The sequence below is a fragment of the Stylophora pistillata genome, chromosome 3, assembly GCF_964205215.1.
Source record: "Stylophora pistillata chromosome 3, jaStyPist1.2, whole genome shotgun sequence".
Classification (NCBI taxonomy): Eukaryota; Metazoa; Cnidaria; class Anthozoa; order Scleractinia; family Pocilloporidae; genus Stylophora; species Stylophora pistillata.
The window spans coordinates 9,147,501-9,166,403 of record NC_142521.1 but is presented as its reverse complement, the minus strand read 5'-3'; the positions used below and the strand labels follow the sequence as shown (position 1 = coordinate 9,166,403).

Below are 18,903 nucleotides of genomic sequence, written 5' to 3'. Positions count from 1 at the left end.
TTTCGCTTGACTCAGTGTTTCCTTCGTGTTAAAAACTTAAATTTTAAATATCATTTGGCGTGTCGTCGGTGGTATAACGTAATTCAAACGAAGAGCTTCTGGAATTACTTCTCGTTTATTAACCGGCGGAGAACTTAATTTCATGGTTGACTTGAAAAGGAGACAAATGTTTTTGTTTCGCATTTAGTGACCTGTCTAATAACGCATCAGAAAGGCACTTTGAATGGGTAATTCGAAATTTCTCAGTTGTTATTGATAGCTACCAACTTGAGTCGTGAAATAGCAACACGATCTTCGGATACGAGCGAGCCTCCATGAGTAAATTGCGCACAGCAAACGGAACAATACGCCTCACTCATTTCAAAATCATCTCTGCCTATATAAGTCTGTTTTAAATGGCAGTTGATGGAAAACGCCAGTGTGTCCTATTTTCAATTATACTGGAAAATTCTTGTCCAAAGAGTGAAGGTTGAGTGGTGTCACAGCCTCCAATCAAATCGCAATGAGTCATCGATATCGTAGAGCTTCTGTATGGAAAACCTTCAGTTCAATACAAACATCACTTCGAGGAAGTGGCTGTTTCTAGACGCAGAAAACACTAAGTCAAGATGAAAATTGCGATAAGTTCTACCCACCGACTTGGCCTGTGGGCTGTTATTTTGTTATATCTCCTATGTTATCAGCAAATTACAGCACTGCAAAAGTCAGGCTTGCGCAAGAGCGCCAAGCTGACCCAGGAAACGTCCTTGGTTAAATAAAGGGGTGACGCACATGCCAAAGAAAAAAGATCGGCGAACCAAAATACCGAAGTGAGCGATTCTAAAGATTTTGAGAAACGACTCAAAGCCCTTGAGAAGAGGTACTTGGTTAGATTTTGATATTTTAGCGTCACAAAACTTTTGCGTTTCAAGTGAATCCTTCCATACTGTAAATGATTGAATATTTAAAAAAAAATAAAAGTGGTAATACTGATAGTGAACGACTGAATAGCTGACAGTAATCAAAAATTGATTCTTCCAAAATATGAGCCTAATCCGGGGCCTTTGTCATATACGCGTAAAAGCCTTTTTTTCGTGAAAATTTCGAGATTTGGAAATTGTTAGCTAGAGACCTAAAGTGCATGCATTCCTACACCAACCCTTGATTAAAACTTCATTTAACCACCTGAATGTGTAGCGTGAATAAACGAAGAGGTAATCCATGGCTTACCTATTTGTATTTTTTCGCATGACAGCTCAGTATCCTTTTTTTTAAAAATAATTAACCTGGTTCTAAGGGTACTTCGAGTGACTTAATCCAACCATAATACCACCAATTTACTTGCACTGTTTGCAAAACGAAACCTTCCAAAAAAATAAAATTGGCTGTAATTTTCCACTGGCGTGGATGTTATTGTTTTGGGACCGTCATTATCTATCGCCTGGAGGGAGTGAGGGTTGGAGGATGTTACTTGTGTCACGATCTAATTTGCCTGATCACTGACAGTTCATTGGTGGGCAATTCCCCCCCCCCCCGCTTTGTACTCTGTTGGCGGCGACTGGCTCCCCCTTTGTATCCTCCCAAAAATAATCCTCCGAACCCCCCCCCCCCCAGGCGATAAACTCCAACTGACAGCTAAGTGTGTGGTTATCAACTTATTGAATGCTAGTTCTATGACAGGAGATTACTCCTTAATGTTTAAGACCTCTACCTAATAAATGCCTTTTATTTCTTTCCAGGATGAATGCCTATCTCCGAGGTAAGGAATCTTTTAGTGTATCACGTCCTTTCTATTGCTTTGTTTTTGTCAATTCTCTAATTTTTTTTATCTTTTTGGAACCTCTCAGGCCGAGATGGTCGCGACGGGCAACCTGGTCCAATGGGAGCCCCGGGAATTCCTGGGAAACCGGGTTCCCCCGGAATGCCTGGACAACCGGGTACCCGAGGACAAAAAGGTAATACGAAGTAACTTACCGCCAATGAATGACGCCACAAATAAGGGATGAATAAAATGCTATAGCTAGTTGAGTATTTAGAAGCCTCATATGAACCTAATCACCAATTTTATCTTGCACTTTTGTTTATTGAAATGCCTTTTTAGAGCAATTTTTAAAGAAGTCCCGAAAAAATATGTTACTGCGTTAATTTTCCTTTTCTTTTTTTCTTCTCTGTGATTGGTCTAGAAAACTCGCTTGATCTCGAGCTCAAGCAGATTAAGTTACTCAAGCAGATTTCAGTTTCCGCTGTTGAGGCGTGTTCGATCGAAAATAGGATGGAACTGAACGCGGATAAATGCAAGGAGATGCGCATTGACTTTAAAAGGAACGCTCACAATTTTCCACCAATTGTGATTAATGGCAAGGAACTATCAGTATCAAACAGTATAAAAATCCTAGGAGTCACTATTAGCTCAGATTTAAAATGGAACGAACATATTTCAGAGTGCATTAAGAAAGCGAACAAGCGCCTTTATTTTATTGTTCTCCTAAAGCGCGCAAACGTTCCACTGAGCGACATTATAAATTTTTCTTGCACCGTGATAAGATCTGTTTTAGAGTGCTGTGCACCAGTTTTCCATCACGCGCTCCCACAGTATCTTAGTGACGACATTGAACGAGTGCAAAAGAGAGCGCTCTTCATCATTTGTCCTTATGCGTCATATTTCGAATGTTTGGCCAGGTTCGACGTAGTAACCTTGCACGCGAGACGCGTGGCTCTGTGTAGCAAGCTTTTCGAGTCTATCACGTCATGCCCGGATCACAAACTCGTGCCTGTCTTACCTAATAAGAGAGAACACAGATATAATCCAAGACAGTCCAGGGCTTATGCCATGCCCCGTACACATACAAATCGTTTTAAGAACACTTTTATTCCAAGTATGTGTACATAAATTTTTTTTTAGACTAGTTTGTACATATTCATATATAGAGAGTTTTTCGCATTTGTGGTTTTATTATAATTTCAATTGTATTTATTCCTAGTTCTAAGTAATTGTAACGCAATTCAGTCTACGGACTGCCATGTTCGATATTCTGATAAACTATCTAAACTATCTATCTATCTATCTTACTTTGAACCATTTTTGCCTTCGTATAATTTCTTTTTTTCGATTGGTCGTTGCGATCACTTAGATATTGTTTATGGAATATAGGTGAAGTCGGGAGGCCTGGGACTGGAGGACTTCAAGGGCCCAAAGGTGATAAAGGACGAGATGCTGGTGGGGTGAAATATGTTCGCTGGGGAAGGACCACATGTCCTAGTGGTGCTGATATTGTGTACAAAGGTGAGGTTGGATTACAAACAAACTTTAGTAGGCAAACTGAAGTGAGACAGTCGGGACGAATTACATTATACAAATTATGCTTTAATAATGTATATAAATGTGCTGGCATCTAGGTATTGTTGGAGGTAGCCACTACTCACATAGTGGTGGTGGAGGAGAATACCTTTGCCTGCCAAAATACCGAAGTACGACACGTATCAGGACGGGTTCCAGTCCCACTCTTACATTTATGGCGCCGAGTATGAGATTTTAAACGGAAGCTGCACGATCACAATCCACCATGTGTCTTGTGTTACGTCAAATCGCGTGCAACCGAACTGATGATACCCGCGAGGAATGTCTGTCCTTCTGGTTGGACCGAAGAGTACCACGGGTACCTAATGTCAGAGCGTTACAACCACCATTCTAGCAAATTCATTTGTGTTGACAAGGATCCAGAGTTTGTTCATGGCAGTCATCCTGACCATAACGGTGCCCTTCTGTACCTCGTGGAAGGATCTTGTGGCTCGTTACCATGTCTCCCATATGTTAAAGGCAGGGAGTTGACATGCGCAGTGTGTACTAAGTGAACCCAGAACTGACTCCGAAACCAGTTTAAAGCTTCAAAACTGTTCCATATCTTGGGCATGGTATTGGTAAAGCTAAGAAAATTTGTTGTAAGACAAATAAAATTATTGAAGTTTTAATGAGTTACAAATCTGTTTTATATTTCTTTCAAATAGACAATGTCTCCGGCATTCACTTCTAAAAAGTTATAATAATATAGGGAAAAAAATTGGAAACGTTCTCAGGATTACAAGTTTAAATCAGATAGATGAAAACCACAAATTCAAGCAACTTCACCAATAGAAGAAATAGGAAATTCATAAACTAGTTGGAATGCTTCCGCTTTCGAAACGAATCCATGAGCCCTGTTTCTGAGTGAACAAATCTCAGATAACGAAGAAATCAGTCCGGTAAGAAGCTGCCCCTTAATCGAACCCAGACGACCGTGCTGTTTATTTAACACCAATATGCTTACAAAAGCACGTTACGATCAAGGGAAAACTAAATGAACCAAAGCCGAACACGAAAACCCCAAAAATAAGCGGGTGGAGAAAATAGGGAACGTGTACCCCCACGCAAGGCTGTGTTGCTACCTTCGGGGTCAGGCTACTCCATGAATAACATGATATACACAAGTAAGGAAGTATGCGAGTACAGCTCTGAGTAAAACCTGATGTGAACTTGACAATAATTCAGGAAAAAATAATAACAAATAACTGAAATTCAGAAACGAAAACGAAACCAAAAAAATCACAGCGAAGGCTGAGCGTAGAATGTCACGCCCTACTAACGACCTTAAAGGACTAACCTCGATCCTTTACAGTCAAACTAAGTGAAGCGTACCCCTCAGGATTACATTAATGATTTGATTATTTGAATATTAAACCCGCTAATCGTTTCAGGAGCGCAATAACGAATTGAATATTTGAACATGGAACCCGCTAACCGTTTCAAGAATGCAATAATGGATTGATTATTTGAATATTGAACCCGATAGCCGTATTCGTTCTGAAAAGGCCCGGATTATTGTTCAAATCAGAAGTTCATTTCTGATTGGATTATGCGAACACGTGACGATGGATCGGAACTATTTCAACATGGCGTCAGACATGGGGGGAAAGGTGAGTTCGAGTGTAGTGTAGAACTTCTTGTAAATGTTGTAAATGGAATGTTATCGAGAGCTTTTTTCGCCTATTTACATCTTGACGAACGTGTAGAAATTCTTGTGTGTATTCATGGTCGAAAAAATAGTTTACGGGCGAAGCCAGCGCATGACTTTTTATTTCGTTAATATTTGCGAGCGACTGTTTTCGCAGTGTTTTTACAGTGCAGTTCGTTAATTTTCAGGATTCCTCGTCCAATAGAACAATTTTATTGGACTTCAGAAATGGACTTCTAATTTGAACAATGATCCGCGCCTTTTCAAAACGGATACGGCTAGCGGGTTCAATAATCAAATAATCAATTCATTATTGCATTCTGGACACGACTGGCGGGTTCAATATCCAATTGTTCAATTCATTAAAGTAATCTTGAGGGGTACGCTTCACTTAGTATGACTGTAACTCTCCGCGCGCCTCGCACTCGCCTCCAGTCCTCTGACACGTGCTGGCAAAATATTAATTTATGCTAATTAGGAATATCACATATTACATTTTTCCGCCTTTACAACTGACACGCTCTTACCATTTGGAAACAAAAGAATACAGCAAAGGTATGGACAAAGAACGCCAATTACCAGTTCCCTGGGCTTGGTTGAACGTTCAGATCAGCAGGTAAACATTAAACATCAACTTCTTGGAGGCCAGCAAGGACTTTGCCTGGCCATGGTAGATTTTTTTTTCTTTTTGCATAATGCAAGTTCTTTTTCATATTCCATTCTTTTGTAATATTTTGACGAAAATACCTGCCTAGAGATGCTCCCTGTACAAAGCAAACAACGAAAGTTCAATTTGAAGTACCCGCTTAAGTCAGCCTCTTTTGCAGGGCGACAGCTGATTGGCTTACAGTTCTAATTCGCGGCTGCCCTTGTTAAATTTCCTAGTATTAGTTTCTATGCGGTCATTTGAGTCTCGGCCGCGTCTAAGGTAAGATATTATGGAGAGCCGGTTGAATTTTTGAACACTGATATCAATGCAGTCTCCGAGGTTGTAACTCCAATGAGATCACTTTTCTCTCCCAGGTCTGCGCAGAATTTGCAGAATTTGCAGCAAATATCGCCATGCAACCTTGCAAAGTAAATTATTGCACCGATTAATTACTTTTTATCGTGAAACTCTGAAAACCATAAACACTTTGATTTGATTGTAAGAGGACAGTGTGCATCGTCCAAGAGTAAGCATATTCCGTAGTGCTGCTGTTTAGTTATCTCTGCCCATTTACTTTTTCCTTCAAATACATGGACATTCCATAAGTATTTCTGGAGTTCGGTGTCACAGTAACTGTGTAGACAAAACATTTTTGTTCTCTGAGAATTACAAAAATAAGTTAATCAACATTCTGAGTTTTGTCCAAAGCTGAAAAGCTGCACAAACACGAGTCCAAAGTAATGTGTGATAAGTAAAAGAAAAAAAATAGAAATAAACAGACTATTGGTCCTCTTCGAAGCCATAGTATACCACAGTTTCGATGGGGGAAGCATTACTTAGAGTCCTACAGGCATAACGTGGCAAAGCGAAAAGATTAATGAGCTTAGTACACTTGTCACTTCACAAAACGCTTGATGATTGAAGTGGGCGTGATGACTGGAACCATGGGCACTCTCAGCTGGAGTGCTGCACACCGTACAGCCTCCAGATATTGGTCCTGGCTTATGCCTGTGCCACATATTCCACATATAACTCTTTAGTTGAAATCAAGCTGGGCGCAACTCTAAGCCAAGTTCATCCCATACTCATGGATATCGAAATAATAATCTTAATGCTACTGTTTTCTCTCTTCGGACCGCATAATCCACGTCGACCCACGTCATCTCCAATCTTTGATACATAGTGAAACATCCATCGATCGATCATCGCAGAGCTTAGCCAAAAAACTACAGCCAAAACTCAACGCATTCTTCCTCTTGTTCCCTTTTCTCGCGCCTTGGTTTTCGATTTCTTCTTGATGTTATCGGGTCCCATTCGGCATCTTCCCAGGGTTTCCCCTTAAGCGGCGATTCCAATTCCGAACATTCGCCACCAACTCTTTTGAAATCTGAACGAGACCTCGGTACCTTTGTTTGGGATACCTGCTGTTCGTTTTCAAGAGATTTTCTTAATGGAGATGTACATCGTAGAATGTTACCCTCGCTTTGCTCGTCTTCAACTTGGTATTCTTCCCACGACTTTCTTGTGAGTGCTATCTTCTGTGTCGAAAGCTTATCTTTAGCGAGTTGATCTTCCATTGGGAATGGTAGGAGGTTTCTCACCTGGATTACGTTTGGCTTTTTCTTCGTACAGCGATGACTTGGATGAAGTAACATGTATGAGAAGTTAAGTTAAATGCCCGTCTTTAACCCTGTAACCTTGTTATATAGATCACGTCAAGACCATTTTGCAATGTGTGTGTTAATTCACATTCAATGTACAAATACATGCGATATTTACTCGCGAACATGCCCAACACATTGTTTTCTTTTGAATATGTTTTGCTTTAATTTGCACTTAGGTTAGAAAACAAAAGTGATTGCTAAATCGCTGGAAATTTTCATTAACGTCGACAGCTCTGTGATCCAGTTGTTTTCATTTGCTAATTTGAGCAATTTTGAAATTGATTAAGGATTTATGCTCATCACTAAGAAAAGACACGTCTTCTTTATTTTCTTAACTGAAGGAGTCAATAAATAAGGATAGTTCAATATCGCAACTCCGAGCAAGTACAAGCCGGCTTGTCTTAAGGTGTTGTGGGAGTTACGAAATCTTCCCAGACAATGAGCTTCGTCAACGAGGCCATCATTAAAAGAATACATACAACAGTAAATCCGACTTTAAAATAAATCTATCTGGATACGCCATATTTTCCAGAACAAACCTTTGAGATTTCTCTTTTTGATGCGCGTATCATCAATATTTCTTTTGATTTTTCCCTTTTTTACTTCTTCTTTCTCGACTTTATTAAAACGTAATCAGAGGAACGTCATTTTGTTTTTTTTTGTCCTCCCAGTAGCTTGATTCCCATGCATTATAGCATGCGTTGTTTCGAACCCCAACATTAAAATTGGGCTTTGGCAGTGCTGATGTAAAAATTTGCTCAAATTTCTGTAGACTCTCATTCAGTGGGCGATCAACTCTTTTTCGACGATTAGACTCAAAGATAACGAATGATAAAAGTTTCTCACAAGACATTTTAGGCCAAATGAAGAGGAATTTTTTCATGATAAATTCGGTGAGAAAAAACATCATTGCTATTTACTCTATAATGACTGAACGAGGTAATTTGCTGAACTCATTCTTAAGGTGGCTAGTACCAGTTTTCTCGCGCGGGAAACAGGTCACTCTTGCGTCACGCGCGAGAGAAACGTGCGAAAGAAGCGCGAGATTAAAAGACGAAAATTCTAAACAAAGATGGCGCCACGAGGCTTTATTCTACTTTTGTAAGAAGTTTACCTAACAGCGTGTATTTGATGTGTTGAACGGCCACTGCGTATGCTGGAGACAGAAACGAAGATAAAGGAGGCGATTCTCGGACTTGAGACATGAAGATCGCTTCACATCTAAACGAAATATCCAACCGATACGAAATCTTGCGACGGGAAAAAAAGGAAAACTCAAGTGAACTACAATCTACCTGAAGCGGAAGAAGACTGTGAAACGTCAAAGAAAATAATAGAATATAGCCAGAAGTTGTGAGTAGGTCCTTTAAGATGAGCCCGGGAGGCTGTCTTTGACGGCTATTGAATGATGTTTTCTAAGCAGTAAACGTCTGTAAACTTCAGATCGTAGGTGCTTGCGCGAACACACGCGATAGTCAGCGGTAGCTATAACAGATCATGAGCAAATCTCGATCTTATAGAATCCAGATTGTTAAATGCGCGAGAACGCGCGTGGGAATTGCTAAACTCAAGAAAGCTATTGCATGAAAACAAGTCCGGTGACCCCTTCTTTTTATTGTTCCAATATAATAGTAATATTGAAAGGAATCGTCGGAAAAAAATAGAAAATTCCACGGAAGGACATTTGCTATGCGTGAAAATTGCCTTTTTCTAGATTTTCTGAAATTCCGCTCCGTATTTTTTTTTTTTAAATCTTTATGCAGTTTCCTTTTCGAGTGCTGAAAGCAATCACTAAGAAAAATTACGGGGTCACTGAGTTAGTTTTCAAATTATTTGAGCCATAAGCTAAAAAATGCGTCTGAATAATCCTTTGAAAGCGTTGCCATGGAAACTGCCAGTGACGAAATGACACTTATTTTTGGATAGCCAATGATTATATAATTCAACCCTGTAAAAGTGTTCAACTGGCCTTGGTCAGTCTTTTTGTTGTATTCTTTCAATGTTACAAACCATCTAAAAGATGAAAACTGGTACCAGCCACTTAAACGGGACTAAACAAACAATTTTGCGCACCCTTTAATTAAAACTTGACACTTGCTTAAGCAAATGAGTGCCCATTTCTTTTACTTTGAACACTGAACACGTGAGGATCACAAAATGTGAGAGGATGCACGTGAACTAAAAGAATATCCTGCCTTCATCTCTGTCCCAAAGTCTATGGTTGGGATTTTTTTTTTGTTTGTTTACAGTATGTTTTTATTTTCTTTTTCTTGACTTTTCAAAGAGAGGATAGAATTGACATATGCCCCTGAGGGAAATTTTCACGAGCAGATCCAGTCATGAGTCCGCGAATAAATGGAACTGATTTAAAAATTTAATCATTTTCTGCTCTAGTCTAATAGTAAGTCGCTGTCCTTTATACACTCACTCATTCCATCAAACAGTTTTAAAATGCAGATAGTATCAACTCTACTCTCGGCTAGATTTAACTTCCATCACGTGTAAACTGGCAGGTGTCAACATGGACCCGTGTTCAGTGACTCGCATAAGAGACTAGAGATACTTAGCATCAATCACTTACCAGCTTGTTGTTCTAAAACGACAGAATCTGAATGTTAAATCGGAATTATCGATGAAAATGAAACTAAATACACACTCCAGAAATCTCAGGATTCACTGACCTATTTAAGAGGCAATTACTGGTCGCAAAAAGTCGTCCTTATTACCAATGGGAAAAACAAGTCCTACTTATATTTCTGGCAAGGCAAATAAGCCTAATTTTCAAACTCTCTCCAACGACTATACAATCATTTAAACACTGAGGCACGGTCTACGATAAATCTCAAAGTAAACCAACATAAGAAAAAACCGTAATGTCCACTCCACCATCCCTCACTTTGTCCAAAAGATGAAATCGTCAATGTTTATCCAAAAAATTTCATCCAAAAGTCAATGCATTCTTCCTCTTTTTCACTCCGTCGACGAATTAGCTTTCGATATCTCTGGGGCGAATTCGAGCAAGATGTTGCCGTTATGGACCTGAATCGCATGGCTTCCTCCCATGGAGTTCCTTTCAAAGGTGATTCGAATTCCAAACATTCGCGATGCGCCGGGCGTAGAGTTCCGCTGGATTTAAAACGACGTCTTCGTAACTTTGCTTCCATAGCATTTGAATGTGTTTGATAGACTTGCAGTTCGTTTCCAGCGAGTGTTTTTGAAGCCACATTACGAAGATGCGTCGTGGAAACTGTTGTATCTGTTTCTATTTTGGCAACTTCGTTTAGTTCGCGTTCAGAATTTGTTTCAGACCTGGCTAATGATTGTTTTCCATGGATCTGATCTTTCATGTTTATCAGCAGTCTCTCTTCGGTGTGGCGACCTGCAGCGATATCTTCCTCAGTGTGCACAAACAAAACTGGTACTAAAATCTCATTATCACATAAAGTGCTCTTTTATACGTTAATACCCTCAAATAATTAATTCAAACTGATGTAAATGATATGGAAGAATTGGGGCTATCCGAAACGTTTGCTGTTTGAGAAAATAAAGCTTATAGCGTTATCTAAATAAACTTGTGAAGGATAATAGTCTATGTGCATGACTCTTCACACTCTCATACATTCGCGATCAAATGAAAGAAGGAAGCTGTGTTCACGTCTAACCTGGAAACACGTGAGATCTACCAGCAAATTGAAAGAACGCGTGACAATCTTTGCCCCAACCACAGACGGCCCAGGCTCCATAGGAGGCCTATGAACAACGGAAAATAAACATTCAGGAATCAGCAGAAACGATATATTTTTAAATTCTGGCCTCGGCTGTTCAAAGGCTGGATAGCGCCATCCACCGAATAAATGAATATTTACAAAATATACCACGCTATCCGCTGGATACTAATTTATCCAGCGAATAGCCTTATCCAGCTTTCGAACAACTAGAGCCTGCACATTGATAAGTTGCAAAATTAAAATGACCTTCCTTATGTTGGCGGTGTTTCCGCACCGTCTGTTCGCCTCTGGAACCACTTCATACCAAAGTTTTACCTTAGTGAGTTGTCTACGCAAAAGGAAAGACCCGCGACCATAACCAGCCAGTTATCAAATCACTCCCAACAGCACGTTACGTTTTAAACTCCGATTAAATCATTGTATAGGAAGTAAACAATGTTTTAAAACTATTTATTATTTTTGCATCATCGGTTGGGCTTTTCGTAAACATAGTATTATCAGTATTTATTTGTTCATTGTTCAGAATTGTAAAACAAACTCATTTGCTCGTAAATAAAGACGAGCTTGAATCGCAGGTACTCATACTGTGTTTTCAGAGGACAACCAAACGAAGATGTAGAGAAGAACATGAGCGTCCTGACCAAGTTCAAGTCAGTCTTTAGTTGAAGGTTCATGAAACACCATCTGAAAACTCACCCACGCGAGACTAAAACACGTTTTTTATCGTTTTAATCCCTATCTCTTGTATTCATTTCCTCTTCCTCTCCTTTGAAATTATTCAGTCAACCATTTAACCTGTAAAAGTGACGAGCATTTAATTTCTCCCCGCAACATCATAGTCGGAACATAGGAAACGTTTAGAAAATATTATGGAGAATATTAAATATATCTTATTAGACGTTTTTTTGTGTAGCATCGCTGAGTATTTATACGAGTTGGGCCGTATTTTGAAGAGCCCGTAGGGCGAGTCAAACTACAAACACAAAAACAAAACGTCACAACAAAACGTCTAATAAAAGATTTATCATCCAAGACGCCAAATTGTTATTTCAGTGCGAGCAAATTTCGCGCATATTTCTGGAGTACAAATATTTAGTAAATAAATCCCTTCGGGCGGCTGGTATGTCGGCTGATAATGTCCGCGGCTGAGAGATTGTCCGAAAAATGAATATTTGGCCGAGAAGCGAAGCTTCGAAGGCAAATATGAAATTTCCAGGACAATCACTCAGCCAAGGATACTATCAGCCGACATACCAGCAAGCCAGAACGGGGTTTATTTATTTTATAACCCTCCCATTAATTTTCACATCGCAATCAAACTGCGAGTAATCATAGTAAGAAAGCCAGTGGTGATCTGATGGCGAATGCGCGTGATTGAAGCAAACAAGCAAAAAAAAAAACGAGTTTGGTTTCCTTCCATGTAAACAGGAGAACGGAAAAGTTAAAACTCTTGTGTTGACTATATGTTTCTTTTTCACAGAAAAAATCGGAGGACAAATATCAACGCGGAAGGGGGTTATTGCGTGATAACTGTCCTGTGATTTTGCACCACGTGACGTAAAGTAACCAATAAAATCGCGCAAAAATTAATGGGAGGGTTATAACGCGCTATTGCTCTGTTTTTGTAAATAGCGCTATATAAGAAATAAAATAAACGCGTGATATTTGTTATGGAACGCCAAGCGTGACAAAAATGTTGAAAACTAAAATATAGGTTGTATCACTAAATATATGTTGTACTGTGTAATAAATGGGTTGAATATTGCTTATATATAGCTTACGTTGAGACAAATACAGGTTGTAAAGTTCAACATATATATGTGTCACTTGAAAGTACAGCCTCTTATATATAGGTTGAAAATATCGATTTTCTGAGCTTTTCCGAAAATCTTCGGAACGAGACCGACGCGCGCGTCACGAGCCTATTTCGCGTTGTAAAGGCGACGCCATAATGGACGCTACCTACATTGGCGATTTTTTCGTTAGAATTCCTGGCATTATCTCACAGGCCCGTCGACATCTTCACGACACTCAGCAAGAAGTAATCGAACGTATTCATAGGAGACTAGGGGACAGTCTTTTTTTAGTGAACCATCTCGCAAGTCGGGTGTGTAATTTATCAAGTGCGATCGATGCGGACAGACAAGGTGATTTGTATTCTCTTATGGCAGCGGTGCGATCATTCTACTCAAGTAAAATAGCCGTGGACGATTCATGGGAGGATGGCCTAGCTACAATTTGTTGTCAGCTTGAAACGATTCGTAGTATTCGTTAAATTAGTGTTCACATAATAAATCTGGCTGTCATGCGGTTCCAAATTTAAAGTTGTTGGATTTATTAGACCTTTATGGTCTTGTCATTTCTTCATAAACAATAGGCAAAGCTGAATTGAGTAATCAGAGCTCCTGGCCAGATTAAAAACCGGTTGTCTGTCTTTGAGTCGAAGAGCAGGGAGAAGTGGCAGTATTCACAGGCTTGTTGGGGCCCAAAACACAAGGATATCGGCACTGCCTCATATATCTATGTAACAACAAAATATTTCCACCAAAATAAAACTTGATACAAAGCTAATTTTTTCCTAAAATTGGAAAATTTGAGATACTTTGTTGCCATGTGAATGGCCAAGCGAGTTGTTTACGAATAAGTGTGTGGCCATATCTCCAAGAGATAATTATTAAATTGCTCTACCTAGTGATGGTATGCCAATCCCACAATTTGAGGTAATAAAGAAGGAAGCAATGAAAAAAAGCGATTTTTTAGCTTTAAAAAATAGGGACACTTAAAGATCCAATTATAAACCCTGGGCTAATAGCTTTGATTTCACGAAAAATTCTGTGCTCAACAAACACGAGTAAATTTTATAATTCCCGCAACAACCCTAGGCCCTTGAATAAAGTTCGCGTTTCCCGCGCGCATCGATACATGCGAACTATCGATAGCAATGAAGGCTCTCACGTTTCATGGCAAGGACTACGTGATATTTGGACTTGACCATCCTTAATATTTAAAACTATTTTCATTTGCACCTTGGTGGCAGCCGTATTACTTACACTGACAAGTTAAACCAATTAAACTGGCTCGGGGTAAAACTCTTTTTGACAAGTAATCGGAATCATACAGCACTTTTATTAGCATTTCCCTGCTGGGTGTTAGGAATAAGTTTTCGCTTTCCGGCTTTTGCACTGGTTTAACCTGCCCCGATAACAAAGAAATAACACAAAAATATCGGAATATAATATAGATTAAGGTTCAGGACACCTATCGAGTTCCACACAACAAGGAAATGTAATTAATGCCTGGTTTGGTAACAATAGATTGTTAAAGAAAGCATGTAGGACAGAAGGTAAATCACAGGCGCAAATTTCGCTAGTCATCTTAAGTTTACAACCCTGTGTGCCGTATGATACCACCTTTTAAGTCATGGTACATAACCAATAAATAGTAGAGACTAAATTTATTGTAATAGGAAGAAGCCACAATTTATCAAATTAGTCGTAAACAGAATCAGTTTCCTTGGATTAGTTTTCGAGCAGATGTATTCGAAAGTGGAACGTGATCAATCTTGGCGAGAAATTCGTCAAAGCGTGATCTACATCCGTCAGACTGTAGCCGCGGCCAACTGTTAAGCGAAATTATTGACTGAAGCGTGATGTATTTCACTGTACTTCCATTCGCTTCTAGTATCTCCATATTTGTTTGCCGACACGACATGCAGAAGAGTACCAAAAACTAAGCAAGTAACATTTGCGAACATATATTTTTCTCTACCTTAGTTTGTAAAATGATAAAAAGTCAAAGCAAAACTTTGTTTCTATGGAACTAAAAAGATTAAACTATCCCCAACCACTTACTAATGCGACAACCATAATAACAGAGGGCTTTTGTTATCAAATATCTGACCACAATTTTGCATGTGCAATAAATAATTCTCAATTGGATCTAACACGACAGTGACCAACTAAAAGGGGGTGGTTTGTAGTTTCCCCAGTTTGTACGGGCTCGCTACATAAGCACTGATTTAAAGAGAAGCGGAACTAATCTAAACAGATTGTAATGTCGGCAAAGTGAATTACACACAGCCGCTCTGACACGGTTTTGCAATTTGATTCACAATATGTCTCCAGCTGCATCGGTTACAAACAAAAGCAATCAAAGAAAACACAATTAAAAATTCAGCCGCTCCGGAGCGAACGTGATCGGATAGAATTTCTAATAAGATATTGTCAACACGCGCCACTTGACTTGACCAATTGTAGGACGGTAATAACACTTTGGTGAAGGGTATTAAAGCTTGTGGAAATTTTTCAAATCTTAAGGCATACACCTTGTTCAGGAGTGAATATCGCTGATCTACTTACGTGACGAAGGAGATAAGTTCTGGTCATATTCTACGAGAAAAGGTTCCACCTAGCTTGACAAGAAAAAGAAACCTGTTCCCAGAAATGTGCCGTTCAAGTCAGTGTCCATCAAATTCAACTGAAAACCATAGCGAGACTGAATCTAAAGCTCTTAGACTGCACTTAAGAGAAGAAAATGAGAATGACGATTTTCTACTTCTCGAGCGAAAGGAGAAAGGTCTGGGAACTTCTTCTAACGGAGAATATTTTCAAGTGAAAGACTATAAAAAAGAAGATGCGATTTCAAAATCAGCAAACGGGGATTTGTCAAGAAAGAACGTCGTTTATCAGCTTCCGGCTCAGGGCGTAAGTGTCGCCCTTGCAACGTTCCCAGAGTTCTTCCATCAAGGAATGGCTCGTGAAGAGAAGGGGCTGACCAAATCAGTCGGCCTTAGTTTAACAAATGAGGACCACGACGATAGAAGAAAAAAACTGTACAGCGAATGCAAAGGACTGGCGTTGTGGTATATCCGAGAATACGGATTATAGCCGTGCACTGTACTTAGAAATAGAATGCAGCTTATTATGAATACCGAGTGCTTTAAATTCAAACGTTAATAAAATCTGAAATTATTTGAAATACTGTTAATGATTTTATTGAGATTTCGTCACGTCTTACGTCAACGTGAGTTCTAACTCTTCCAATCACGTGTTATCCCAGACTTCCTTGCGGTAGTGTCCCACACACCCCTGCCTTCCCTACTTTTCAACAATCCCAGGACCTCACAACCATAGCGAGGAGATGTCAGTGAAGAATATTTATTTTTCCAAAGCCATGATCAAATTTTGGATTGAAATTCCCTTCGGTGCTATGAACCTATGTAGCTAACTTTTATAAACTATTTTGAAGAAAAAGTTTTGAAGAAAAAGTTTAAACTGTCTTAATATAAATGGAACATTCATTTCTAATTCCCACTACCGCCGATAAAGGGCATTCTCGTGAGTGGAAAGTTCTAGTTACGGACACTTTTTCATCTCCTGTTTTGCTTCCCAGTCTAAATCTGTATTTCTATATTCCCTACGCTATCTCGGAAGCGGACGCGATAAGTTTAAATTGAAAATTAAATTGGATCATTTTTTTGTTTACGCTGTCTCGTAAGTGGACACCCCAAGTGTGGTAATAGTCCTTTTTACAGTTGTGGGCTCGGTGGCCAAGCCTTTGAACAGGAGTGAGGCTAATGGTGACCTTGTTATGATAGAGATGTTGCTGCTTTTCAAATGCAAATTACTTTGTTGTCATCCTAACTAGATACAGGTCTCTATCACAACAGGGTCACCCTTAGCCTCACTCCTGTTCAAAGGCTTGGCCACCAAGCCCACAACTGTAAAAGCGACTATTGACTCTAGGCAATAACATTTGTCCTGAATTTGCAATTCAAAAAAATATGTCATGGAGGCGGCGTGGCCGAGTGGTTAGGGTGCTGTACTTGTGATCCAGTGTCCTGAGTTCAAGTCCTCCACCCCGCCACTCACTGGATTTGTTCTCGGTTGCCTCTGCCTCCTCGGCTGTGCTCTGTAAATAGCCCACTGGTCTGCCTCCTGCCAGTGGGGATTTTTAAGTACTTAGTTAGTTTACATTGTGGCTGAAAAGCCCCTAGAGGGAAGCTTCAATTTACGTATTTATTTATTTATTTATGTCCTTTGACAGAGCGACAGAACCGTGGTGATCGGTTTTGTCAAATAACCATTTGTCCGCAGGAAAGCAAGCTGTCCGTTCGTTTGGCATTAACATTTAGATTGGACATTCTCTTACTCATAGAGGGCACGCTAGTCAAATAAAATAATAATAATAATAAGGTAAGGTACACACATTGACAACCGTTCTTTTATGTCTTGGGTCAATTCCGAAAAGCAAAAATTAAAGCAAAGTATAAGAATTGTAATGGATTTTTGCATGTTACTTCAGGAACAATATACTTATAGGTATAGATGTAAATGTTTAAATTACGAATAACAAAGAAGCAGCCACAAAACCAACTAGTATTAGAATTGTTCACCATATTTGTATCAAAAGAAGTAAACGTCAAAGTTTCTTTGTTTAATTCGAACTTTGTAACATGATAACATCCTAAACGAACTGGACATATTGGCGTTGACCAGTATTCATCCAGCTTAAAGGAAACAGATCTATTCGTTGATTGAATATAGATATCTTATTAGACGTTTTGTTGTGTAGTATCGCTGAGTGCTTTTACAAGTTGTGCCGTATTTTGACGAGCCCGTAGGGCGAGTCAAACTACAAATAATGAATAACAATACTCAGCGATACAGTAAAAACCCGCATACAAGAACATGTGGATTAAGAACACCCAGGCTGAAATCTGGTAAAAAGGGAGCATATATATAAGAACACATTCAGCCTGAAAATTGAAAATTGTTCTTATATCCACAGGCGGCCCAAGCTCTCTTTGAGAACCACACAAGAAACACAATTTGCATATTTATAAGGATTTGTATGGGATTTTCTGCAAGATATCCACAGAGATAGTTAAAAGTGAAAATATTAAATAAAAATGGCTTACCTTGTTCCGTACGTGTGTTGTTTGCTCCTCGTGTCGTTATTTTACCGATTGCACTTGATTTAAGCGGTTTTTTTAATCCTGGTTTCTACCACATAAAGAGAAGACAAGGCCAAACACTTCTGTCCGGACAGACTGTCGAACGAAGTAAAAAATCCCAAGCTAAAATGTACCCACGGCCACAAATCCACCGCAGAATTCAAGGGCAAAGGTTGATCTTTCATTTCAATTCTCTAGCCACACAATCTCAGCCCGGCGATCGGCTCCAGGCGGCTCTTCGTGTCCTCAGTGAAACGCTAAAACGATGGTAGACGTCCGCGTACATTTGAACCACAGGTGGCCCAAGCTCTGTCACAGTCTCTTTCACAGTGAATAATTAAAGACCAATCACGACCGACTTACGTCACTTGAGTCTTACAGCCAATAACATCACGGCAAAACCAACCGATCATTTCACACGAACTGCAATAAGAACATTCTACTGACAACAATCATTCACTTGACTCTGATGATGACTTCCGCACAGGTTGTCGAAACGTCAGTCACTGCCACCGACAACAGTCCTTCTCAGGACTACACTCACCCGGACGATCAGACTACACCTTCACAATAATTAAAGAGTTTGTATAGTGGTTTAGTTGGACTTGCTTTTGAGCTCCGTAAATGTAAAGTTGTGTGAAATAATCAAAGAAATAAAGTCTTACCTTCGTAGAGAGTAGTCTGTGTTGTTCTCCTCGCGATTTGAGGCCGTTTTGATGTGTTTTAACTTGACGCCCTAAATTACCGTGCATAAAGTACGGGAAGGTCGGAAACTTCTGTTGACACATGCTCGCCAAAATCGCTCGTAGACAACACTTAAATACTTTCCCTCGAATCAAAACTCGGCAGCACGAAAGCCAAATAGTTTCCCTTTAAGTTCACCGAAAAAAATCCCACAAAAGTCGGTTTGTCGAGGAACCAATCCAGCGAGAATTTCAAA

The 18,903-nt window shown here is 39.6% G+C and overlaps 1 long non-coding RNA gene and 1 pseudogene across 2 annotated transcripts; one reads left to right on the top strand and one right to left on the bottom strand.

Moving 5' to 3' along the window:
- Positions 1-65: 65 nt before the first annotated feature.
- On the top strand, positions 66-3,948 carry LOC111322246 (short-chain collagen C4-like; annotated as a pseudogene). Its single transcript, XR_015998805.1, has 5 exons — positions 66-859; positions 1,719-1,738; positions 1,827-1,934; positions 3,131-3,262; positions 3,376-3,948. The product of XR_015998805.1 is annotated as a short-chain collagen C4-like (transcript).
- A 5,684-nt stretch (positions 3,949-9,632) lies between these two features.
- On the bottom strand, positions 9,633-11,766 carry LOC148734425 (uncharacterized). The gene is made up of 3 exons (XR_015998261.1): positions 11,705-11,766; positions 10,943-11,030; positions 9,633-10,659 (listed from the first exon to the last, which is right to left on the bottom strand). It is a non-coding gene; the product is annotated as an uncharacterized LOC148734425 (long non-coding RNA).
- Positions 11,767-18,903: the final 7,137 nt, after the last annotated feature.